This window comes from Stegodyphus dumicola, chromosome X1 (assembly GCF_044657685.1).
Source record: "Stegodyphus dumicola isolate Sdum_Otavi_A_Nest chromosome X1, ASM4465768v1".
NCBI classification, from domain to species: domain Eukaryota; kingdom Metazoa; phylum Arthropoda; class Arachnida; order Araneae; family Eresidae; genus Stegodyphus; species Stegodyphus dumicola.
Window position 1 is genome coordinate 176,039,286 of NC_140780.1, and position 27,623 is coordinate 176,066,908.

A 27,623-nucleotide genomic window follows, 5' to 3' on the forward strand; every position below is an offset into this window, starting at 1 on the left:
TTCCTTTGATAATATTGACAAATTTCAGATACCGCTGTCCCTAATATTTCCAATGATACTGATGAATTAGTCAATAGGAAATGATAGAAGCTATTTTCAAAAATACTTAAACATTGTAATTTTTCAGTTTCTTTGCTTTATCAAGCAAATTTGTGTTTTCTGTACAGGTAGCCCTCGACTTAACAACGAGTGATGTTCCAGAGGTCAAGTCGTAAGTCGATTATCATGTAAATCAGAAACTAATTTCATTATTGATACTTTTGATAAAATTTTATTAATTAGAATTTCATTTAATACGAAACAGTTTTGTAAAAAGAAAACACGAAACAATTTCATCCTCTAATTTGGGAAGCTTCTGAAAATATAAAAATATAATTTACTATACACTTCTCTCAGATCAAAACTTCCAGTCAGTAAAATGTTTATTAAGCTTTAATTAGTCACATAAAAAGATCCATACCTTTACATCAAAACTCTTGTACATATACTAGAATGAATTTACTAATTTAGATCACCCTTCATTATCAATTAAGTCATTTCGATAAGAATTTGACCAGGTGTTAAGTTCCAAATGAATAATTTTTGCCTTATTTTATCTCTCTCTACAGGTGACACTCGCGCCAGACGTTTATTACTGCGTATATACGTTTTTATTTTGTTTGGGATTTTGGCAGAGCAGATGTGAAACAATAATACAAAAGGATTTAGCATTCAGTGAAAATTTAAGCGTGTAAAAATTCTAAATCTGCATATAAAAGCCTAAAATTTATTTATTTTATATTCTTATTTATCGTGGCAAAAGTCAAGCATTTCTAGGTAACTCTATAAAAATTCAAAGTAAGCTATTTAATAATTATTAATTGTTGAACTTCCCACCAAGCATTGGGGGCACCGACGAGATCTATTTAAAGCCAAAAGGCTAATGCTTGATTAGAGTTATCTTGCTTATAAGGAAAAAGGTTTCCCTCTGTGTAAATATCCTCAAGAAGCATCCATGAATGATATCAGAAGCGAAGAAAAGAAATCGTTTCTGTCATTCAGCATCAGATCAGTTCTCAGATACACCTGATGTTAGTGCTATGTTAGAAATTATTTCTAAATATTCATCGTTCTCATCTACTTCTCGTTTCTAAATACTCATCGTATTAGAATAATCTTGGGGTGCTTCAAATTCACTAGAAATTACAAAATACAAGTTATGTTTAAAGAATCAAGAGTATATTATCCGCTGAAGAGCTTGAGGAAGCAACTAAACCTATAGTTAAGCTCATTAAAAAATCAGAACTCAAGCTTGAGTGCGGCCGTTTATGAAAGATACTTCACTTGCCCCCAAACAGCAGACTGATTCCAATACATATTTTCCTTGATGAAGATGAGATTATTAGAGTAGGAGGAAGATTAATAAAATTAAAGTTAGATCAAAATTGAAAACACCAAATTCTTGTACCAAAAATCATTATTTCACAACCTTATTGGTACAATATTATCACAAAATTCATTTACTACAGGATATTTTTAATTAGGTGCACCTATAATATCGTTTTCTGAGAAAGCTCCAACAAAATCGCTTTACTTAAGGTCAAGATGGCAATAAGAATATCTGAATCAACTACAACTGCGAGTAAAGTGAATTTTGCCTGCAAAGAATATTCAAGTAGATGACTTGGTGTACCTCAAGGCGGATTCTCTTCCTCCTCTGAAGTAGAATCTTGGATGAATCACGGAAGATTTTCCTGGAAAAAAACGGAGTCATTAGAATTGTTAAAGTAAAAACGTCGACTGGACTTTATCGACGTCCAATTTCCAAATGCAACCTTCTTCCTAGTAATCATTCTGAATTGAGAATTTATCCGAGGAGGAAGAGGAGATATGTTAAGTGTCAAAATGTTTTTACACCTTATTTTACCCTTCTTTATGGGAGGCGCTGTCCTTATGCCCAAATATTTATCACTGCATATGTATCTTTAATTTTTTTTTTGTCAGTGCAGACGTAAAAGGAGAAGACAAAAGAATTCAGCATTTAGTGAAAATGTAAGCCCTTGTAAAAGTTCTAATAGTGCACATAAAAGTCTACATCATATATATTTTGTGTTCTTATTTGTCGTGTCAAAAGTATTTCCAGGTAACTGTGAGTCTATAAAAATTCCAGGTAAGCTATTTAATAATCATTAATTATTGAACTTACTACCAAACATCAGCTTCGAGTCGAATCACAAAACAAATGTTGCTTTTTCTGTCGATTAATAAGCCCGCATTGAGTAAAACTTTTAAAATTGAAGCTGGATCATGAAACTAGTAATTACTAACATATCCAATAATTTTGCACTTAAATGTAAAGTGTTAGAAATCTTAATGTCTAACTTAGCTTAACGAATAATTAACTAACTGAAGTTTTTGCACTTCGGGAACTACACAAAAAATTTAATTTTGTATTTTTAGAACTTTCCTGTTTTTGTGTAATGTTGTTCTTATTTCAGAAATTTTGTATTTTTAGAACTTTCCTATTTTTATGTAATATTGATATTATTTCAGAAATTTCGTGATTGGAAGTAAATATCTAGGATGAATACTTAAGAAATAAAGCCTGTAGTCCTTTTTTTTTCAATGCCCTGGATTGTATAAGATGTACATGTGCGTCAGAGTCGTAGCTAGAGTTTTCAGCGCCCCGGCACATCTGATGATTTCGTGCCCATCCTGTTTGCTAAGAACGGAAAACATTTCATTCTAAAATATCGTAGCATCAGTTTGGAGCCTCCTGGATGAGCCAGATGCCCCCTTGCTCTCTCCTAGCTATGCCAATGCTGTGAGTGCGAGTTTCATCCTCTCACAAGTATACCGTAAGAAACGAAAAGCTTCGTAACTAAATAGTAATATGCTTACTTTTAGACTGCAGTAGTTCCAAATTTGATCTATGTTCAACAGACATATCACGAATATGCATTTTTACAGCTGATGAAGTATAATAATTAAGATCGATAATTAAAAATAAAGCATTGCTAAAAGTGTAATGCAACTCTACTTATTTCACCGAAAAACATTGGTATATAACTTTGAATCATTTAATGCATTCTATTCATTAGCTCAGTTTTTCAACCACCACCGCATCATAATTTATTGTAATTAAAAATAATGGATATTGAGCGTCATTTTATCCATTACTTACTTATAACTTTTTCCCGATTGTCACATGTTACCTACTCAAGCTAGCAGACATTTTAATAGATTTTTTTGGAATATGCAGGGTATTCAAGTTTAAAAGACGAACAGCAGGTTTTACGCGTGAGGGTTGCGCGATTTAAGAAAAAAAAACCTTAGCGTTAAAGCATTAAAGAATGTAAATTATACTTAGAATATTAATAATAAAAAGAACCGCCTCGAACAGTAATGTCGGTTCTCAAAGGCTGACTGCACACGCCGAAGAAATCAGTTTGAATTCCAACCAAGGCACAAGCGACTGTAATATCTTTGTGAATTGTTTAAAATCTGTTTGTTCGAAAGTGCTAAGAGGTTGATTTTAGGGAGGAGGGTATACAGGATATGAGACATCGTATTCAATTACCTAAGGTGCTTTTCGGATTTTAAAAGCATTGTCCTCGTATGCTTTGCCTAAATTACATAAACTATCGCAAAAATGTTTTACAGGAAACTTTCTCTTATTTAATTACTCTAATTTCTTAATTAATGTTTATTTTTCATAAATTATGAATATTTAATTAGCTAAAATTCTAGGTTACTTAACATTCGTAAAATTTACAAACATAATTATGAAAATAATTTCCAAAATTTCAATTAAATAATAGTCTTTTTAAGCTTCTTATGGATCTTTCTCTACCCTAACGAAGAGCCTCTTCCCTATCATATCTTGACTGGAGGAGATATAATTTATTTTGAAGCTATGCTTCCTCGAAAGAACGTCCCTCAATTACCAAAGCCACCCGCCACATTCTTACTCTAAGCTAATCAGGTTCAATGTTCCGTCTTACTTTCTTTGGGAACATGCACAGACCTGACTCGGAACAGGGAGCTTACTAAAGCTATGTTCAATAACTGTGGGAAGTAGACAAGATACACAGGAAGGGTATACAAAACCCTTTATTTTTCACTCTTTACAATAATTTCCGTACTTCGGAATACAGAGACCAACTACTTGTGGTCTGAACGTAAGAATATAAAATATAACTAAACTCTAACTTAAATTTGGAATAATTAACAAGGGCCTACGTGTAAGATTGGTCGGATATTAACAGGAGGCCGTATGTAGTACAGAGAACTGTTAACACTACAATACGTTTAAAATTACCACGAGGATTAAACCTCTGACCTGGAAGGCAAACAGCAACCGAGTAAAACTTCTAAGGCAAGCGGCCTGCTTCGACTAACTCCTTCCTCTCTCTCGCTTGGCAAAAAGCCACAACTTAAGTACTTGGCGTTCGCCAGACAAATTTTGCATAAATAAGTTAACGGTTTTAATTCTGGCCGGAAGTAGAAAATAAGAAGTGATAGTAAAGATTTAAAATAAAATAAACGTTAGTAAAACTTAAGATCCTTACATACTTCCCGCCAGAGTTAATTAGTTTGAAACTGAGGTCTAAAACGACCTTGTTGAAAACTTTTAGCTCTAGAATCTAACGCGAGGCCAATCTTTTACAAACATTTCTCACTAGAAACTAGAAATTAAAAAAAATTGTTTTTACAATATCAGCTCCATGGACAACCAATTTTTCATCTGTACTGCATCTAAACAGGAGCTTTTATTCAAATCTGGTTCTGGAAGGAAAATTAGTTTAATGAAATGTTACACAATGAAATGGCAAGTAACATGCATATTTATATTTCTTTTAACATTCTTATTTCATTCATGACTATTTTAATTATCTCTCCCCGTGCTCTCTGACATGTGTTGTAAAAGAACACCAAACACGAATGTGTTTATGTATACGTGTTCAACACTGCCTCCTACAATCAAAACACTAACGTGTTAAAATTCAACATGACAAGACCTCGTAACACACCCTATCTTCAACTCTAAACCCTGAGGTACTATTCTGAAAGTGGCTAACTCTGAAGTGTAGCGTCAGAGAGCCTAACTACATTCATTCAACCTTTAACACATATTCACCATAATTTGGTCTTTTTTCAGTCACACGAATAAGTTTTAATTTTTTTTTTTTCATTAGTTTCACTTTTACCATATCATAGTATTTCTTAACATTTCAAATAACAGTTCACATTGTATATAAGAACATATTAACATGCCGTTAATTTTACGCATTTTAAAACATGCATTAGTAGTAAATTGTTAACTTCTATTCTTTTCAAAGCAAGTGCCAATTCTTCTACATTGAAATACTACATTTCAAAAAGTCTTTCAGACTAAAACTTCTTTCTTGCCAGAATGTTTTAAATAAAATTTATACAATAACTTTTACAATATTTAAGTATTTACACATTCCTATTTTACATCAACTTTAGTTTTACGCGCGAGTAATTGAAAAATATAATACCAAAATCGGTAACAACTCATTTCTCGCCTTTTTGGCGATAAAGATAGACCTCACATGAGGTAAAACTTCTTGAAATCTGCCACTTGCAGTAAGAATGAAAGATTAACTTAAGTTTGCAAAGTAACATAAAATTTTACTTATCTTTGTGATATTCGGACATTCTTTTCTGAGCCCAGTCCTGGAAGCCAGCGCAGATTCTGGTTTGATTTATCCTCCTTCTTGTGCGGACTCGCCCTTCAGTGCCTTCCTCTAGAAGCTTTCTTTTTCCTCCAGTTCGGTCACCCTTGAATACCTTCTTTTTCGCCTCTGCCTGTGGTCTTGGCCGTTTGATGGCAGCTGGTCTTGGCGGAACCGGGACACTTCTTTCGCGTTCCTGCTTGGACCTCGTTGCTGGCTGTTCAAATTTTCCTTGTGTCTTTTCCTCCGCCGCTAGTGGCCCTTCCGCAGTTCGGCGACATTTGCTGCGGAGAGTCCAGTCCGATGAGTAGATCTTCCGTTTGGAAGCCGGGTTATAGTTGCCGTTATTTCTCCTGGCTTTCTTTGCATTCGTCTTACTTCTCCCTTCTTCATTCTGGGGGTGTTCGTGAGCTCTCTTTTCTGGACGGTGGAACAGCTTCTTTTTCTTGTTACCTTCAATTTTCCAGCGGGGAAACTTTCTTTTCAATTGCTCCTGCCTCCTAATGGCTTGTCTTTGTACTTGACGTTATTCCACCTCTGGAGCTTGTGCCTGCCGTGTCTGCCGTGCCGGATCCTGCAAAAGATCTTTGAAAATTTTCATTTTATTACGATCATAGTAGGGTCTTATTTGATCAATGTTTGCGGAGCACGTTTCACCATTTCTGGCTTTTAACACCACTACAGCGTGAGTTATTTTTTCTATGACATATGGTCCTTCAAATTGTGGAAAAAATTTGGCAGCTTTATCTTCTGGTGCTGAAGAAAGTGAATGCTTAATTTTTAACACTTCATCCCCTACTTTATAAGTTACTCCCCGTCGTTTCATGTCATAATAAAGCTTCTGTTTTCTCTGTGCTACTTCAGTATTTTTTTTGCTTCTTTAATTAATTTTTCTATATCACCCATTTTAAATTCTGGGGCTCTTTGTTGCACATAAAATAATTTATCTAACGGCGTTATAATCTTTCTGCCTAAAAATAACTCAGCAGGAGTTTGCCCGTTGTATCACGTTTTGCGGTCCTAAGGGCGAAAGCAAATTCATTGACATAGTTATCCCAGCTTTTATGAAAATTTTTAACATAACTACGGATAATTTTCACTATATTTCTATTGACCCGTTCCGTTATATTTGATTGCGGCCGATACGGGACCATTTTTAAATGACGTATGCCCAGTTTTTGGCACATGTCTTAAATACATTACTTACAAATTGAGGACCATTATCCGATATAACTTTTAGGGGCGCCCCGTATTTTAAAATATATTTATTTAAAATAGAATCAGTAACTAATTTCGCGGAGGCTCGTTTTAAGGGAACAATTTCGGTCCACTTACTAAAATGATCAACCATAACAAGGAGATAGCGACTTTTATTTAACTGACTTTTTGGGAAAGGGCCCAATAAATCGATGCCAATTATTTCATTTGGAAATTCCGATTTAATGCTATTTAGAAACCCGGCCGGGCGGAAATTAATATAATTAACTGCTTGACATGTTGGGCAGGACTGGACATACGCCCTTGTTAACTTTTGCAGTTCAGGAAAATAGACTGCCTCGCGTACGCGTTGGATAGTTTTTCGAATACCAGGATGAGAAGCTAAAGGACTGTCATGGAGCTCCTGCAGTATATTTAATCTAAGACTAGCTGGGATAACAGGTCGAAATTCGTTGTTGGAATTCGTAGTTTTTGTATAAAATAATAGACCATCTATTAGTTCGTAATGGGCCGCCCTATTTCTTATCGCCACAATATCTTGGTGGCTAAAATTTTCAGGATCCTTTAAATAATCATAAATATTTTGAAATTCAGGATCCTTACCCAGTTCGGTTATTACAGTTTCTCGGGAATGTATGGTACATGCTGTGAGCATTGCCACCTTTACAGTATTACCTTCTTCATCTATTTTTATTCTGGATAGGGCATCTGCTACGATATTTTCCTTTACGGGGGTGAGATTAATTACCAGATTACACTCTTGTAGCTTGAGTGCCCATCTTATTAACCTTGGGGATAAATTTTTCCCTGAGTACAATCTAGTTACCGCCGCATGATCAGAATATACTGTTATCGGCGCCTTTCCAAAATAGACTCGGAACTTTTCCACTGCTAACAGAACTGCAAGTGCCTCTCTCTCGGTCGCGGAATAGTTTCTTTGTGTTTGATTTAAAGTTCGGCTAAAAAATGCCACGGGCTGCTGATTTTGCGAAAGTACCGCTCCTACCGCATAATCCGAAGCATCCGCTGAAATTTCTAAATTTTCATCCTTTTCAGGAAATTTCAACACAGGGGCTTGCGTTAATGCTTGCTTTAATTTTTCGAACGCACTATTGGCTTCGGCCGTCCACGAGAATCTTGCCTTTTTCCTTTTTAATTTTAACAATGGTTCAGCAATAGCTGCAAAATCTTTTATAAAGGACCTATAATATGAACAAAATCCTAGAAAAGAAGAGAGCTTCTTCGCGGTGTTTGGAGTCGGATACTTTTGTACTGCGATAATTTTTGATTCGTCTGTCTCGATTCCTTTCTGAGATATTTTGTAACCTAAATATTTTAATTCCGGGGCTGCAAATTTGCACTTTTCGACATTAACTTTTAGACCGTCCTCATTTAATAAAGAAAACACCTGTCTTAAATCCTCTACATGTTGGTCGAGATTATCACTAGTAATAATGATATCGTCTAAATAGATAAATGTGGACTTTCCAAGAACAGGCCTTAACACAATGTCCATACATCGCTGAAATGTTGTTAATGCCCCTGAAAGGCCAAACGGCATACGCAGAAATGCATAAGTGCCAGACTTGGTTATAAAAGCAGTCTTAGGCACGTCCTCAGGCCTAAGCCTTATTTGAAAATAACCAGTCGTTAAGTCTAAAGTCGTCATATATCTGGTCGATGTTATGTTCCTTAGAATTTCTTCAATAATAGGTAACGGATATACCGGATATTTAGTCATGGAGTTTAATTTACGATAGTCAATTGCAAAACGCCACCTTTTCGGATATGTTACTGGATAGTCATTATTTTTCTTACATAACTCAACCGGGCTAGCATAACTACTTGAGATGGGCGTTATGATCTTTTTAAGTAACATATCTCGAATGTGCCACTCTATAATTTTTTCTTTATTCTTGTCGTATCGATACGCCTTGTGGCGAACTGGCAGTGAATCTCCTGTGTCGATACTATGGTTAGTAACTTGAGTAAATCCGGGAATATCACTAAATAACGAAGCAAATTCACTTACCACTTGGCGAATTTTTTGTTGCTGTCCCGTAGGCAGGTGGTTGAGATTTAACGTCGGTGGTTCTCTTTTTTCTTCTCGAACTGGTTTCATCGTCAGCTTAAGGGACGCTTCGTTAAAATCCAGCGTTGCTTGTGCCTCTGAAAAAAAATCTATTCCTAAGATAATATGTGCTTGCAGATTCTTTACTATGAAAAACATAACCTTTACTTGTTCGTCCTTGATACGGATGTATAGTGGTAATTTACCTATGCACTTACATCTTTCTCCTTGCGCAGCTAACACTGTCGTATTATCCGAATTATATATGCGATATTTCCGAAAATACTTCCTAAAAAAATGTTCTGCCACACAGGAACACTGCGCTCCTGTATCCAGGAGTGCGGTGGCTGGGATATTATTCACCAACACTTCAATCTTTGGAAGAGTCAAATTTTTCACCGTTACTGTATTTAACTTGAAGGAAGAGGGGTTTTCTTGGCCTTCGGATTTCCGCACCCTCCCGTCAGCAGAAATCCGTTTTAGTTTAAATCATTTTTCATTTCCATGCTTTCCTTCTTTTTCCACTGGCCTTGAGACTTTTTTCCTGGATTGCTATTGAACTGTCGACGTTCGCCGGCTGTTTTTGAATGCTCGGGTTTCCTTGTCCACTGATTCGCTTTGCTTCCGTAGCCGTGTGCTTGACTTTGCTGTGGTCTTGGCGCACCAAATTGGTTTCGTTGTTGATATTGGCGTCTTCTTTCAATGTCCGCCGTTCTTCTACTTTCAAACTGGATTGCTAGCTCAAATAACTTTTCCAGTGTAGTCGGATTCCTTAATTCAATAAATTCTTGCACTTAGGGAAGTAACCTCGGCAAAATCACTTGAATTATCTCAGGATCCGGACGGTTTCCATACAAGAGTTTGAAGACGTGAATTTTTCTTAAAATAAAGCTTGAGAGATTTTCGATTCTTTGCTGATATATGCTGAAAAGTTCCGTTTCTAATTTTGCACGATCCCTTACGACAGGTTAGGCTTTTACTAGGGCAGTCTTGAAATTCTCGTAAGTATATGTGGGACTTCCTTCTTGACCCAAGAGACTTCTGCCTATACATTTGAACCAGTTAAGCGCTTGGCCCCTCAAAGCGCTGGTAGCTAAGGTAACTTTTTGAAACTCGTGCACGGGGTAGAGCATGAAGAGGTCATCCAATTTTTCCAAAACACTGGTTACCGGTGAGTTTCCATTAAATGTTACTTCTGGTTTCATCGAAGCGCGCATGGTCTGGACGATGTAACCAAATCCTTCCAGGGCGGCAGCTGGCATTTCTGGATTCTGAGCAGCTTCTGCAGGCAGCACAGGTTCTTCTTGAAACTCGGCCATGGTTATTCTTCTTCGTTGGGCGCCACTATCAGGTTCAATGTTCCGTCTTACTTTCTTTGGGAACATGCACAGACCTGACTCGGAACAGGGAGCTTACTAAAGCTATGTTCAATAACTGTGGGAAGTAGACAAGATACACAGGAAGGGTATACAAAACCCTTTATTTTTCACTCTTTACAATAAGTTCCGTACTTCGGAATACAGAGAACCAACTACTTGTGGTCTGAACGTAAGAATATAAAATATAACTAAACTCTAACTTAAATTTGGAATAATCAACAAGGGCCTACGTGTAAGATTGGCCGGATATTAACAGGAAGCCGTATGTAGTACAGAGAACTGTTAACACTACAATACGTTTAAAATTATCACGAGGATTAAACCTCTGGCCTGGAAGGCAAACAGCAACCGAGTAAAACTTCTAAGGCAAGCGGCCTGCTTCGACTTACTCCTTCCTCTCTCTCGCTTGGCAAAAAGCCACAACTTAAGTACTTGGCGTTCGCCAGACAAATTTTGCATAAATAAGTTAACGCTTTTAATTCTGGTCGGAAGTAGAAAATAAGAAGTGATAGTAAAGATTTAAAATAAAATAAACGTTAGTAAAACTTAAGATCCTTACAAGCTTGCAGGGAAACAGCTGAATAGTCCTTTAAAATCACCGGAAATAGCAGAGTAAAGAACTAGGAGGTGTCAAGGGGGCCGGAACCCGGACAAAATTCTCCAAACTTATAAAATTTTTTAGGTATATGGGGAAAATACCAGTATCAGTTGAATGGAAATAATGAAAAATTTAAAAAACGGACTTAGCATGGAGAGGATACTTTCTACTGGCGCCTTTGAAAGTTTTCGAAGTAAAAATTCATTTAATATACTCATTATATATTCACATATTTAGAGGTATACTGTAGTATGCATCTTAATATTGATTATGGCCGGGTTTGTTGCTTCGTTCGAGTACTTCGTTCGAGTACTTTTTTTCTGGGTGTGAAAAAGCACGCTATGGTTGCGTTTTTAAAATCGACTCACAAGTTCTACAGCTGAAGAACTGCAATCGGCATGCTTCGGAGAGATGATTATCAAAAGGTTAGCCGCTTACCTGTTAGTCTTCCCAACTGGTAACATTATATATATATATAAATGTATAAATCAATTATTTTAAATAATACATAACAATTACTCATTTATTTCATTTGTAGTTTAAGCAGTTCTGGTTTACAATTGCGTCAGCGAAAAAGAAAATTTCATAAATCTATTATTTGCAGCAAACAGATGTTTGGGATAACGTCTGATTTCTTTTGAATTTCTTGACGTAGAAACAACCAAAACAAAATATTAAAATGAAATTCAGATTAAAGAAAATTCAAAATTCTAAATAATTACTCGATAATGTTTACTGATCAGGGCTGTAGCAAGCGAATCTGTAAGGCCTGCACGGCAGACAGGTCCCTCACGAAAAGGGGTGCCGTTCAAGGATTTTCACTCACATTAATTTTGGTTAATTTTCAGCAATAGTTATTAATCTATAAAACTTAATTCAGAAAAAAATTTAATAAAAAAGTTTCAAAAACACAAAACGTATTTAACATAAAGATTTCGCAATTAAACTGAGCTTTTACTGTGCATCACATAGAGTTGAAATTAATAGTTAGAATTTTTGAGATTTCATATTATGCTGTGCACCAAACTGCTCTAGCGGCTGTATATATTGATTGATTTTAGAAATCCATGATATAACGTATGGCTCCATCTTGAATAAAACGCTCAGAGTATAGTTGAAAAATGAAGCTAATGCTTTAATGATGACCAGTGTTACTTCATTGAAATTCTTATTAGCAGTAATGTTCATTATTCTGTCTGGCAATATAAAGATGAAATTCTAAAATAATATTTACAAGAAAGTAAAACTTTATTCATATACTATACTACTGGATATAGATTATCTGAAATACATATCATTCGAATGCGCTCTGGGGTAGGGGTGATAAAATTCTGTTTAAATAGAAAGATTTCCAACTTCAAAGTAATTTTAAGTAAAATCGAGATGATTGTATACATTGAAAAATAACAATAGCAGTTCAAATTGGTTGCTACAGATAACTAACAAAATTATTGAATTTGAAATTTTGTGATAGCAGATAGCAAATTTACTGATAACGATTTGACAGCATTTTGAATTTTTTTAAAGAAGAAAAACAGCGCTGCTTCTCCAAACGTCATTACTTTTTATATAGTTTATTTGCCCATATAGATGCCTCTGAGATTAATTTTTTAACATTATATGTTTCTGAATGAGTAAAATGATTTGAAATCTTTCTTCCATATTTAGCTCCCACTGACAAAAGGATTACTATTTTGATTGACTATTTATTTTTGTTATATAAACAGAGAAATTAAAAACAAATTTAGACTAAAGTTTGGGGATCGGAACTTACATAAAAGGACAAAAGGATTTATAAATAATTCGATCACAAAAATGATATTTTAGGTCAAATAATTGAAAAATAGTGTTTTTATTTTATTTAGTCCTAACATTCATTGATCAAAACCTTTAAAACGTGTATTCGATTAAGAATTTTTCAGCAGTTCTCCGAAGTCTCTTGTCATCCGTCTCATAGGTAATACCATCTTCAGTTTCGTCTGTAGCATTATTTAGTAAAAATTATTATAGCATTGCTTAAGAAAAAGTGATGATGAAACAAAAAAGGATTGTTTATCTGAGAAATTTATCGGCAGAAAAAGAGCTCGTTCATTCTATATTATTCTTGCCTTTATTTTCTGAATGGAAACTAAAAATGAATTATTTTTCAATCAAGCTGAACCTTTCAACAAGTCTGGTACGTCTAGCTAAGTTAGTCGATTACTTAATCGCATCGGCGATATGCAGTAATTCTCCTCATAACGGACACTCAGTTAACAGACAGTATCAAAATAACGGTAATTTTAAAGGCCTATAATTCCGACATTTAGGCCTATGAGATTAAGGGGGAAAAGATATAATGGGCTAATAATCTGAAGACTTTGGTAATGTTCTAGCTGATGTAATGTCCTATAACTGCTAGCGACTTTTCGTTAAGTTCTTGTTGAGTAATTAACAGCTCCGAAGAATGGTTTAAATACCCTTTTATTTGAACTCATGCTATTTACAGATGGCCCTTCTTAGACGTACAGGGAGCCAATACTTCGGGCTTGAGCTTCAAAAAGAAAATGTAAAATTAAACTAATGCTAAGTAGAGCTAAACAGCCTAAGCTGCACAGAGTTGTTACCGTGTAGTTGTCTCTTATCTAAATATCACCGGCATAGACTAACAGGCACGTAATAAGCACGGCCGTAAATTAGGATGCTCTAACTCGTACGACAACGTGGCCGAAAGGCAGAGAACGCTCTCCCTATAACACTCTAGCTCTCTAACTGAAGTGCCTCAGACCTCAACTGAATAGTGTTTTCTCTATTTTTCATAAAAAGCGTGAAACTGAAAGTTCATTCTGGTAGGAAGGCGTAGGTAGGAAAATGAGGAAGCAAAAGAAAGCTGCCTTAAAAATAAAAATAACTATTAAAAAATTTCAATATTTGTGTTATTTTCTCCCTCTTAAAATAATAAGCTAGTGAATGAAGGAATTATCCAGAATTATAAAACTTATCATGTGTCCACAATTCTTGAGAACAATTCCCACTGACAGACGCCATATTTACTTTGTCTCTTTTTGGAAAGATGTAAAGAACATTACTTTACGTGACCATTGGGTGTAAATTGTGGTCTATGATCACGTTAGTCTAGTGACAAAGATTTTCTTGATCTCAAATCCCGTCCGATAACCGTATGAGACGTTTTGGATTCATCTGCATGTTCCGAGAAGATTAGTATTGTGAAAAGGACTTAAAAGCTTCCATGAATGTAGACAATTCTGTTTCCCACGGTGGCAACGAAATAATCGGATATGTGCTCGGAAAGGAGAAAAGAAAGAAGCTCGGATGAGAAACAGGGGAGAAATGAATATGAAGACGATATGCAGAATAAGAAAGTCACGTGGAAGGAAGCTGAAGAAGAGCTGCAGACTTTCATAAGATTTCGAAAGGAACGCTCATCTGTGTATGTACATAATGTTACGAAACTTCATTGTATAAACAACGAATTTTTTAAATTATAGCGACAATATTGTTAAGGCAAACATTCAAATTCATATGCCATCGTACTAAGAATTTTGTAACTTTCTTTTGATAATGAATAAAGTAATTGTAAAATGTTCTTTCATTTTGTTTTTCTGAAAATATAAAATAGTGTTATAAATTTTAATTTTAAATAATCTGTACAATTTCCGATATTATTTATTTAACCTTTGTTGCATACAAATAATCTAGAGAAGTTAAACAAAAATGTTTGTATTTTTTCTCCTTAAAATAACCTTTGTAATAATAATAAAAAATAATTATATTCAAATTTCGTTTTAAATAATTGCTACAGTTTGTTCACTACAGTGGACAGCATGCATGAATCCAAATCTCTTCCCAACGATTTACGGTCATTGCATTTGAAATCATTTCCTGCCTTGTTTGCAATGATCATTACCATCTTCTAAATGGTAAATCTACAACTGACGTGTACATACAGATCCCCCAAAATACCTTTATTTCGTTGATTGTGATTGAATTCATTTTGCTACGATTTTGTAACCTGTACCTATTGGATTCAAATGTCAAATGTTCTAGAAATTCCTTGCCAAACATAAACATTTCCAGTGGTGTTTTGGCTTGATAAGCAGTACGTTTGGGTTTCAATTCACTCTTTTCGGTAGATCTTTATCTACCCACTACACAATTTTTTCAAACTGACATTTAAAATAAAATGTCTAAAATTACTAATTATGAATAAAAAATTGCAGTATAAGAAAATGTAAGCAATATTATATAATGTTTACTATGAGAAATTGTACTAACTTGGAACGAGAAGTAGCAGCCAGTTTCCAAATAGCAGTGCTTTACTTAGTTTCTATACAGCCATCTATGATCGACATTTGAAAGTTATAATAATATAGAATGAATAAACACAGAAATGGAATCTGTTAAGGCATTTACAGAAGAGTAAACAAATTTAAACTTTTTTCTACTAGAGTGGACATGATGCAACAAAGGGTTAATCGCGCCCAATAGATCGAAGACACTAACGACGCTGCAATTCCTACAAAACACCTATGCTGCAGTTCCTTTAGAAGTTAGATTTACAGGGCAATTTTCAATTCGGCTTACATAAGGATTTTCAGTTTTTGCAGGTAATTTTTATTTCTCGACTTATATTCAGTTTTGTTTAGTTTATTTGACTATGGCAAAGAACACAAGGGCTATCTGCGTAAGGGGAGGGACACCCTCGTGGAGGACTTTCTGGAGCAAACTGACTCGTATCCTTGTTACACATGGGGAAAGCACAAAAACGCTTATGCAGCGAGCTTGTTCGCCAGGAATCGAACGCAGGTCAAACTAACCAGTGTTTAGTTACTTTACCTCTCGGGTGCTGGTAGGCATTTATATTCGGAAATATGAGATATAGTATATCTTATTCCTCGAACTGTTGTATAAGAGAAAGAGATCAAACATGCTGGTAACCAAAAGAGTGAAACTCCTTAAGATTAACATTCTGCATGCATCAATTTGTTTAACGTTTTATATTTTTGCTCTGGGAACCATGCATCTGCAGACTTCGATAACATAATTTTAAAATTTTAGAAAATGGAAAAATAGTATTGCATTGCCAAATATCCTCCTTTTAAAGCAGTTTAATTGTCTATCTGCAGAGTTTTAAGAGATACTTTGTTATCATTTTGTAGTTTTAGCTAAGCAGATTCGTACATTCTCCCCCAACCCCAGAATGATTGTTAGTTCAAGATTAAAAGACCTTCCTTGCACGTTGCATGCATGCGTGGCTGCTCGCTTGTCTTCAGAACTTGCATGTGTTTTATTTCCGAGCACATTATAAAAAAAAATGGTAAATGCAGGGATGATATTATTTCAATTTATTTATTTATTTGGCGTAGTAAATTCTACTTTTACATTTTGTTATACACTTTCACACCTGGTGAAAATAATAAATTCAGAAGAAGCAGAGTATTACTATTTACCTAAATCCCTTACACATATATAGAACAAATCTTACACATAAAAAAATTCTTTAGCGGGAATAAATTTAAAAATCAGAAAGAAAATGAAAATGCTAGTAGTTTTTCGAAAGCAATGCAGGAATGAAATGAAAATGATAAAGTTCTGCGACGTCAGCGTGTATATTTTCAGAGCTCATTAAATATATTATATCCAAAGAATAATTGAAATTTCTTAAAATTCATTGAATTGTTTGCTAAATTTCATACATAATAGATTATTTGTTAAATTTGATTATAGAAATTATTGTAGAAAGAGCACCTAAATAAAACTGCTGCATTTGTAACTTAATTTTAATAGGCAGACAAGATGACATTTTACATATTTTAAGTAATATCGTTAGGTAAGCATTTTTTTCACTTTTTCATTCTAAAGATTGTTTAATATTTGTCCAGGTTCTACGGCTTTGCGCTTGATGTTAATGCGTAAAAATATATTACATTCCGATATTTAAGTAGTTAAAACTTAGAAGACCGATGCACTGTTTTTCAAACATCAATAGAGACACTTTTTGCAACACAAAGGGAGAAATTCTTTGGCACTTATGGATTAGAGCATCTACTTTGGCAATTTTTATACATATTATCGTGCATATTTATTAATGCATATCATAATTTCGAAAATGCATCAATAAACTTACTTACAAGCGGGTTTTTTTTTTTTTTTTTTTTTTTTTTTGTATTTTTGTAGTTGTTGTTTGCTTGTTCTAGAAGAAATTTTATAGCAGTTGTTATAAGAGTAGATTCAAAGCAAATGTTCCCCTCAGTGATGTTGCAGGGTTTTTCTTAATTTGCATAACAAATTTATTTTAAGTTTTCCTGTTCTCAACTTCTCAAACTTCCCCTCACATTCTCTCGCCAGAATGTAAATTTTAAAGTTAAGTGAAGGGCTATTTAAACGTGTGATTATCTCAGTTTATTCAGAGCGTGTTTCGCTAGCCTAGCGCACGTTTCGTTGTTATTTCGCGGTCACACGAGTAAGCCTTTTGGCCTTATCAGTTTAGTATCCCACCGGTTAGATCTCTGTGAGTCCATCTCTTAGGAGTAATTATGAAGTGCGTTCTTCTGTACTGGTATTTATTTCACGCCTCTGTGAGATTTGCAAGGTTCATTGTAGGATCTAAATTAGTGGATGTGGAAAAGTAGAGACATATCTTACAATGTAGCAAAAAATATTGTATTCCAGCAGAAATTATACCACAGTTTCTTCCACTGCCAGGTAAATCTCACAATAGTATATTTTAAAATTGAGTTCAAGACAAAATATACAACGATTTCTCTATTAAAAAAAAAACTTTTAGTGTAACAAAAGAATGCGATGAAGAATGAAGGATGAAGGGCGATATTGCTTGCTAAACCTAAAGAACGTGACTACATAATAATTGTTATGTGCATGGTTTCCAGAATTTGTTGCATTCTGCAAATTTGGAATTTTCTACATTTCTTCTAAGGTGGTTGCGTTAATACGTAAGTATAAATTCTTTAGAGTATGTAGTCGGGAAACTTTTCATATAATACTTAGTAAAATAGTTTTCTTATGTAAGTATAACTTACAAGGTCTAAATAAGTGCCTTTCTTAATTTCTGTCGAATATACTCTATGCCTTCTTAATGAATATGTTGATTTTCCAACACAGTAAAAGCTACGAGACCATAAAAACAGAAGAGAAACACTCCAAAGCAAAGCAACAACCTTGTGTTTGAGAGTATATTTTAGTCAAGACTCTTGATTAAAAATCTACACCAAACATAAAGGTTGTTACTTTGCTAATTTTATGCTACAAGACCATGCTTTTTCTTATATAATATTTTAATTTTCAACAATCACATAATCATAATCCACATTTCCTGCTTTTTATTGGTTTCAGGATTCAAATTTCATTTCAACGACATAATATAAGGTGTTCATAATTTATTTGGCATTATGATTGTTATGACGTTAAGATTAATAACCTAATAATGAGGATTAAAATTAATGATTTAATGCTAAATTAAAGATTAAATTTACTGACATTAAAATTAATAACCATTATATATTCCATAGGAAGTAAAATTGAAGCAATTCAATCTCTTCGATATTGTATAGTATATCTATTATGATATACTCTATGAAATTCTGAATTATTGTAATTTTAATTAAAAAATGCTACATGCTAACGATACGCGCTTCCATTAAAATAGGAGTTTAGTTTTTAAATTTATATTTTATTTATGTTTGAAAATTTGACACCAGGTTCTTGCAATAATAAATCTCATCAACAAATAACTTCAAGGGTAGGTACGGATATTAAACTTGTTTTATAATTTATTGAAAGATAAAGAGTTTGTTAAAGAGTATTGTTAAAAAGAGTTTGTTAAAGAGTATTGTTGAAAAATAAAGAGGATTTTATTAGGTTGAAAAATAAAGAGATTTTTTTAAGTTAAGAGCATTTTATTAGGTAGAAAGGTAAAAATATTTTATTATCTTCTCTATACAAGATTCATTCAGAAGAACGTGCTTGAAATTGAGGGAAAAAATAATAACGAAAATGATAGATGAAAAATCATAGCTTAAATATGCAGCTGAAATTTGATGAAGGCATAAGATACGATAGTCTTAAAACAGAGGAGTGATGAATCACCATGAGTCCTGTATATAAATTTAGATTTAGCATATTCCATATGCTTTTTGACACTGCATGTACTTAATCAGAAGTTTTGAACAACAAGAAACAGATAGTGGTAATATTTGTATTCTTGCCAGAATCTTAAAGGGAAAATTGACGAAATGTTTTACGATTTTGGAAGCATTTTCAAACATAATAACCAGAAAGACATACGTGCTTTTTAAAATCTAAAACGAGATATGTGTTTAAAAAAGCATCTGCAAGGAAGGAAACATTACGAACTCCAAACCCTTACTAGAGTTATCTAATAATATAAAACTTTTTTACTTAATATAAGGCGAAAAAGAGCAACTGAAAGTGAATTTAGAAGGTAATCAGACATATGTCCCTTTTAATTTACGAGCAAAAAAAATTAAACGTTAGCAAAAGCAAAACTGTTCTTATTCTGAAGGAGAGGAAGCTGTGTTTGATCCTTCTGTAAATAAATAGAGTTAATATAGCGCTGTTTATTTATTTATTTTTTTTTTGGCTTTAAATTTTATAATAGCGTGTTTCTTTTCCATTTGATTTCTCAACTTATTAATTTTTCAAAAATATTCTTTTACTTTATTTGTTGACATTGCAAACACAGCATGATCATTTTCAAAACGAACTTAATAATAAAAGTAAATTTAAATGTTGGATGAAATTATGAAAAATGCTCATCAACGTAAAATGAAAATTACGCATACCATATTACTTACTTGAAAGAAATTCCAAATGTTAAATAACAAGTTAGTTTTTAAATGCTTTTGTAATGCTTGCTTTCCCTAAAATCTCTTAAAATACGCAAAGAAAGTAAAAACTTTCAGAAAGGTGCTATTTTCCAAAAACCTTGCGCCGGTGTTAAGAGATATCTAGATTGAGCTTTATGACGTGCGGAACAAATAAATTCGTCAGTGAAAGAGTGGGAAGTAAATAGAGGTTCTCAAACGGAAACGTGCTAAAAAATACCATGCAGATTTCCGACCTTCGCTAAAGTCACTTTTTCTTCCAACCACAGAGTGAAAAAATAAAAAGCACGAAAAGAATTCTTACCAAGTTTTTCATGTAAAACTTTAAGAAAGATAGTAAAAAACGCAGCTTTCATGCATTTTCTGCAATGAAATGATGAAAATGTTCAAATGTTTGTTGTTAAAACTGTTAACAGATTCGCATAACTCGCTACGTTTATAGAACTACAATGAAATACTTACAAATACTACATCTTAAAGTGAAAAATTAAAGAAAAATGCATAAAAATGGCTGTAATATTTGCTGTTTCTTCGACAGGAACAAGAAATTTGTTCCAATACCTTATTTTCATACATCATGAGGTGCGAAAATACACAAATTTAAAATTAGCTAAGGACAAAAACAGCAAAATCAGAAATATCAAATAATGATAATGAAAAATATACGAAAGATAAAAATAATATGTACGATTTCTCAATCAAAACAAAAAACTGGCTGCTGCTTATAAGAGTTTTGGAAAGATTTTGCAATAGCAAGCTTTACTGCTTCTTGGCATTTTGATATAATTCCAGGAGTGGGCGTACTAGCTCTTTCCTAGAATATCCTAGAAAGAGACAGGGTGTTTTTTTAATTTTTCAACCTAAGGCATGTCAGCCATCTTCGATTAAATTTGAGTCCGGAAATAGTTACTCTAGGTTATTTTAGATACACTTACTTTATAAATGCTCGGAAATTATTATCGTTCGAAAGCACAGGACATTATTGCCAGTCAAAACAGATTCGTTGCATCACATGAACTAGTTCACGTAAGACCTTAGATTTCCCATTTATATATCTGAACACCGAAGTAGTCCCAGTGAAACACATTAAAGTCTGAGGGACCATTTGATATCAGTCCATGCTAAATCATGCTTCTTTGACTTTTAAATCTGTTCTCTGAGAACGTTATAGGGTATTTTTCTTGTTTTTGCTCTCTTCAGATAAAATATTATAACTTTAGAATTCCTCTTCAAGCAGTATCTATACCGTTCCCTGAAAAGCAACTCGATTGAAGTCTACGAGCCTCCAGTTTTAATGCTCTTTATATCACGTTAAAGGCTGAAATGAGAAAACATAAATCATGAGTTTAGTATTTTTATCACCTCCATTGCGTCAGCTTACAGACAAATTACGATTCACAAATGTTTTCACTTCCAGCCTTCTTTTGCGCATCTTAACTCGCATGATAAATTTTGTTATCTGCGTTCAGAGGCGGTTCCATGAAGTAGAGGTCCATTTCACTTGAACTTCTCGGGGCCTCTTATCTTAAGACATAGCTTACGTTTGTAAGTTTTTAAAAATGAGTTGGTTTGGGTTATTCAATTATGGCAAAGCACACGAGTTTTTAAAAATGAATTAACAATTTAGAGGCTTCATGAAACATGGGGTTGTACACCTTTGCGACTTACGCTGGCCTGGTAAGTGCCACCTTTGTGTGTATCTCTGTAGCAAATAAAGACGGTAATAATATAAATCCGTCTTTGTATCAGTCTTTTTTTTATTATTATTTTGTTATGGCTACGCACACCGTAATACTTGCGAAAAGGAGGGATGCCCGTGGAGGACTTTTAAGGGTAACTGGCTTGTATCTATGTTATACATGGGGAAAATCACGAAAATGCCGATGAAGCCAGGCCGTTCGCCTGGATTTGAGCCTCGGACTGAACTACCAGTATTCAGCGACTTTACCTCTCTGCCGCTAATGGGCCTTTGTATGCGTCTTTGTAGAAGACTTTGTATGAGAGAAGGTAAGCTAGAATATATATAATGTAAACGGTTTTGGCAACTGCTGATATTCGGCCAGCATAAAAATCTGAGCAGTGAAGAGAAAGAGCACAGTGCAAATGATTTCCACTCACGAAAAATCAGTCTTAATTTAACCTTAGATATAAAACATATAAACCTTTAAATTTAAAATTAATTTTTTGAACTATATGTTTCTTAGAATTCGTGTCCTGTGGTAGGTTTTACAGATTTTTTCCCTCCTATTTTAACTTAGATAATTCATAATCGGTACTTACGTATTAACACAACCACCTTGGGGCAATTAGAGTTTTTTTTTACATATGAAAATGTAAAAGCTACATATCGGGTGCAAGTTGGTGGTTTTCGCACCTATTTTTAGAGAAAGACTCTCAGACTATCAGTAGCTTTCTTAAATCGGTAAACATTATGACATATGAAAAGAAAACATACTTTAGCAAATTAAAATGCAAATTTGAGTTATTATATAAGGATTACGTGATACATTAAAAAATAAAATACTTACATTCTTCTTCCACTGTAATTTGTTTGCGTTTTCTTCTCCGGAAGTACACAGCCATCTGTTTTCGCTTTAAAAAAAATCAGAGAATTACAGAGACTTGTCTTTATGCAACCCTCGGTAACAGCGGCTACCTAGGAAACGTTTCACTCGTTTCCCTTTAGAAAAGTTTCAGCAAAATTCTGTATTCCTCCAGAAATTTTACCGCAGTTTCTTCCATTGCTGGCAAAAATCTACAAGCTCATATTCTGAAATTAATATATTTAGGGTGTCCCCATGCCGTACAGACACTATACATTTACAAACATCCATGCTTCTCCGGGTTTCGAGCCCCGGCCAGAAGGCTCCCTCAACCACATAACGTCTGGGCGACTGATTGCTTCTTACTTGATACAGCTACAAGCAAGAAAGAAAAAAAATCATGGAAATAACCGCAGTTTCCTTTTTAATTATTTAAATTTAAATGTTTTAATGAAATATTTCTTTTGTATTTTGCTTTAACTAGTACAACAGATGACGGCAGCGGATGAATGCAGCATGTTTCAGTAGAAACGATCATTTTTTAACGAATCCGTTTTACATTTGTATGACCTTACATTAAAAAAAAAAAAAAAAAAATATTTAAAAATTTTATTGTCAATTCCCTTTTCTACACTTAAAGATATTTGAAATATTTTTAACTGTTAAAAAATTTAATTTAATTTTCTTATGATTATGTACTACGCAATGTATTTTAATATAATACTGGCAAGCAAGAAATTTTTAATATTAAATGACTGAAAGTTAAAATTTCTTCAAAAGGTACGTTGTACGTTTGATACGTGTTATGTAACAAATTTTTGTTGTACAGAAAAAAAATCTAAGCAGATGAGGGAAAGATACCTTCAAAACATTCCTTTGTGAAATAAACCATACAAAATTCTTAAAATTAAAGTTTCATGACATGCATTTTTAGAATAGCTTTCATCATAAGAACCGTGAGAATTACAGTAGGAGTCGCTTATGTGATGACGTTTGTCCACAGCTATTTTGATAACATAAATCGAATAATGGAGTTTAATGATGCGGAAAAATAGCCTTCAAAATAGCAATGGTATATAACTAATTTAATATATCAATATTGCGAAAGATATAATTAGGTATTTTCACAGCATTTTAATTAGGAAAATGCAAAAGTTCTGCTCAGAATATCCTTAAAGCAAAATGTAAATTATTTGATTGATGCTGCACCACTAATCTAATTATTCGGAAGGCCTTCTTCGTTGAAGTACGGCGTGCCAATGTAAAATTATAAATTAATCGACAGAGTTATTCAAAATATACGTCAAGCTAAGATTGCTTTATTGCCTAATTTTAAGTGGTTGACTGAAATCGATATCACGCTATTTGGTCACTTAACCTCTCACTTGGCGAAATTTCTTTGTGACCTGGTAATTTTTTACCTTATTTGTCCACTGCAGTTTAAAAACTTTATTCGTTTAATAATGTGACTAGTACTTACTCATTCCCTCGTAAACTTTGGCTACCATCGAACCAAAAAAGTCGAAGGAGATCCCAAATAAGTTGCGCCAGTCGTTCCTGCAGAATTCTGAGCTGCATTTATATCTGCAATCCTTGCAACAAAACATTCGTTAGTCTCTGCCCAATCCACCAAATAGCCACTGCTGCGGAAATATTCGACCCACTTCGTTTTGGGTTTCGTAAAAAGGCTTTCGTCGATTTCTATTTTTTTACTAGGCCCTCTGATTTTTACTTAAGCGCTGTTTAGAACAACACTATGAGTACTGTACGAGCGCAAGTGATTGTTCGAATCTGTTACAGCAAATGAAGTGAACTACAGTCACAAATGTGATTCTGAAGCCCTAGAATTCTTTCTTTCCCCCAAAAATGCGAGAAATATGCAGCAGTAATGGCTAATTTATATCCTTGTTCATAAAAACAAAACGTTGTTTGTCGAGAATTAGTTGAGATTACGTACAAGGAAAGCGTAGATGTTGCGATAAATCTGGTGTTAAATCGCGCTTCTTGCTGGCAGTTTCACCGGCGACTGGATAGCGTAAGTGCCTTTTTAGGTATCAAAGGTTACTTGCAAAAACGTATGATCGACATGCGTGTTGTGTTGTGACTTATCTAACTTGTCTGACAGTAACTATAGAACAAACCCACGAAATTCAACGTAGCATAGAGAGCAGGATTGCGCCAGTTGTTGGCAAGAACCTTGAGCAACATGTAGGTGACAGTCCGACTTTACTCAGTTGCACCCCAAGTTTTCATGAAGAGCACCCCTGGGGAACGGGTCCAAGATTATCCCATCCACCAGTCTTCCTCTACCACCAGCCTCTCGAGAGGACTTTCTGCTCGCCGTATGTTTAGAGTGCCCCCATGCCGCACGACTACTATACATTTACAAACATCAATGCCTTCTCCGAGATTCGAACCTGGGCCTTTCGGTACCGCAGAAGGTTCCCCTAACCACTATACCGTCTGAGCGATATGATCATATTAGCCGACTGTTAATCAGAATAAGCGATGCATTTGTTATGTTTTCGAATAGAAATGGGCAAGGCTTCGGAAAATCAATAATAATATACGAAACATAAACCTAAGATTACAGGTGCGTAAACGTAAGTGGTGTTTACTGTACACGTTTTTCAAAATTAAAATTACATCACACTTTTACTAAAATATTTATGTAAGCTTCTAGCTTAAAAAGAAATAAATAAATAAAAAATAAAATTTAAAAAAAACTGAAAGCTTTCAAGTTTTACATTACGCCCAAAGGGGATGTTTTAGCGTTTTGTGTGTTACCTTTGTTTATTAAATATCATGTTCTTTGCATGTAAACCATAAAATTCAATTCAACAGCAATATCAAAAAATAATTTTAAAATGAGCATATCTTTTGAATTTCCGATACAGTCTCGCGCGTTGGAGATAATAACTTTTTTTTTTTTTTTCGTACCGTGTTTCCATTCTCGCTTTGAAATCGTTGAGTTTGTTAATCAAAAATTCGTTAAAGTGTTACAAAATATGAAATCGATAATGAAACAAATTCCAAATTAGGGCTCCTAGATACCCATATTCTGTAGAAGTTTACGTTATTTAAAGTTTGATGGCTCTAGGCACCGTTGTTTTATCACAATACGAGAAACATACATACATTTATGCATATTCGTCATTATTTAATTTCTTTAAATATAACACATGGTGATAATATTTGGTGACAACAATTTGAAAAGTGACCAATATTTCAACGTAATATACCAAAACGAAATAAAGTCGTCCTGGGCAAATTGCCCCTTTGGAATTAAACAAAAAAAAAAAAAAAAAAAAAAAAAAAGAAAGAAAGAAAGAAAGAAAGAAAGAGAAACTTGGAAATTTATCTAACTTGCTTTCTAAAGAATAAGCCATTTAATATCAATTTTTGAAACACAACCATTTTTTATTTAAAATCGGCAATCATTACTGTACAAACCTAAAGGACATAGTCATACATAATTGGCGAAAATCGCAACATTTGGCCGGTCGATGGGATAATACGTAAGTACCAAATGTTCAGATTTGTGGTTTGTAAACAATGAATAAATCATACTGTTACGGATTTGATATTTAAATAGTTAATGTTAGTAGAATTATACATAAATTGTTTTATTCCCCGTGCAGTGCTGCGAGTGACGAGTATTAAAAGAAAGCTAATCCGAGAATTTGCTACAGTCAACAACAGCAGTTTTCTAAACAAACTCTTAAAACAACAACTAACTAACTGAATTGAGAGGTTTTCCTCCTTTTTATAAGCTTTTTTAAATCACGCGCGAGATTGTTCTAGCAATTTTTTGAAATTAAAAAGAGATATTTATTTATTAAATGTTAAGTGCACGTGCTCTTGCATTTTTAATTGTCAGGCTTAACTTTCTTTTAATATTCGTCATGCGCAGCACTGCACGGGGAATAAAACAATTTATTTGTAATTCTACTAACATTAACTATTAAAATACCAAATCCGTAACACTGCCTCCTTCCCCAAAGACTGCACGTTCCGGGCCGTACAATCCCTAGACAGGAAGCCAAACTTACAACTAAGGCAAATGCAATAATAAACATTACATTACAATAACAAACAACATGAACAATAAATGCAATAACTAACTTAAACAAATCAAATTCTAAATACAAATCAAATACTAAATACAAGTCAAATCAAATACACATTTAGAAACAAAAACGGACCATGGTCTTACACTATTTACAATTATTTACACTACTTACTATGGCCATAGTAATGAGCTAACCTGTAGTAATGAACGACTTTAGGTTCAGAGTTCAATGGCTTACGGATCCGAAACACGACGTCATTCAGCCTGTTCAGGACTGTGTACGGACCATCCCAAGGTGACTGTAATTTCGGACAGAGTCCTTTCCGTCGAGTCGTATTCCACAACCACACCTTGTCTCTTTCGTGGAATTGATGTCCAGTAGCTCTTGTGTCATATCGGATCTTCATTTTCCCGTAGCCAAGTTGACTCGCTCTCGTGCAAAGTTGTGCATCACTTCAAACCGGACCTGGAGATCTTGAATATATTCCTCAGGCGATGAAGGAGCATCTAGAGAGCGACCAAACAAGAGATCACAAAGCAGACGAAGGTGACGACCAAAGAGCATCTGTGATATGGAATAGCCGGTAGTCTCGTGAACAGCACTGCGGTAAACCAGTAAAAACAGTGGTAATTTCTTGTCCCAGTCCTATTGGTTTCTGGAAACCACTAATGAGAAGTTATTAAGGATGGTTCGATTGAACCATTCTACCATGCCGTCCGACTGGGAATGTAATGGCGTCGTTTGGGTTTTGTCAATGCCGAGTAGTTTGCATAGTTCCCTTACCGTAAGTGTGGAGATTTTCCAAAAATCTCGCAACAGTTACAAAATGTCGAAAAAATGTTTCAAAGGTATTCCTTGCCGATGTAAAAGGCTTAAAATGTGTTCTTTGTGATGAAAATCATTTTTTGGCAAAATGCCCACACTTCTTGAAACAACCGGTGAATGATCGAGTTGAAATAATCAAAAGTAATAAATTGTGCTTTAATTGCTTAGCATAAAATCATTCTGTTAAAAACTGCAAATCAAACTTTTCGTGTTCCCTTTGTGGGAAAAGACACCATGTGACGCTGCATTTTCCAGTAGAAAATAAATCATCGAAAGTGAATGAAAAAATAAAAACGAGACAGCGAGTAGTTCCAGTATGCTTTCCCCCCTTAGCGCCAAACTTCCTGTCTAACAGCGGTAATGCTCTGCTT

General features: G+C 34.3%; 1 protein-coding gene across 2 annotated transcripts in view; it reads left to right on the forward strand.

The window, feature by feature from the left end:
- LOC118199700 (CUGBP Elav-like family member 2) overlaps positions 1 to 27,623 on the forward strand; it is an 807,763-nt gene that overhangs the window by 760,431 nt on the left and 19,709 nt on the right. The window contains exon 17 of one of the 2 annotated variants that reach the window (XM_085807857.1): positions 2,533 to 2,990. The exons of the other annotated variant lie outside the window; for it this stretch is intronic. The gene's annotated coding sequence lies outside the window, so the exon portion shown is untranslated. Of the gene's footprint in view, positions 1 to 2,532; positions 2,991 to 27,623 lie in introns of those variants that run through there. 2 annotated transcript variants of the gene reach the window in all.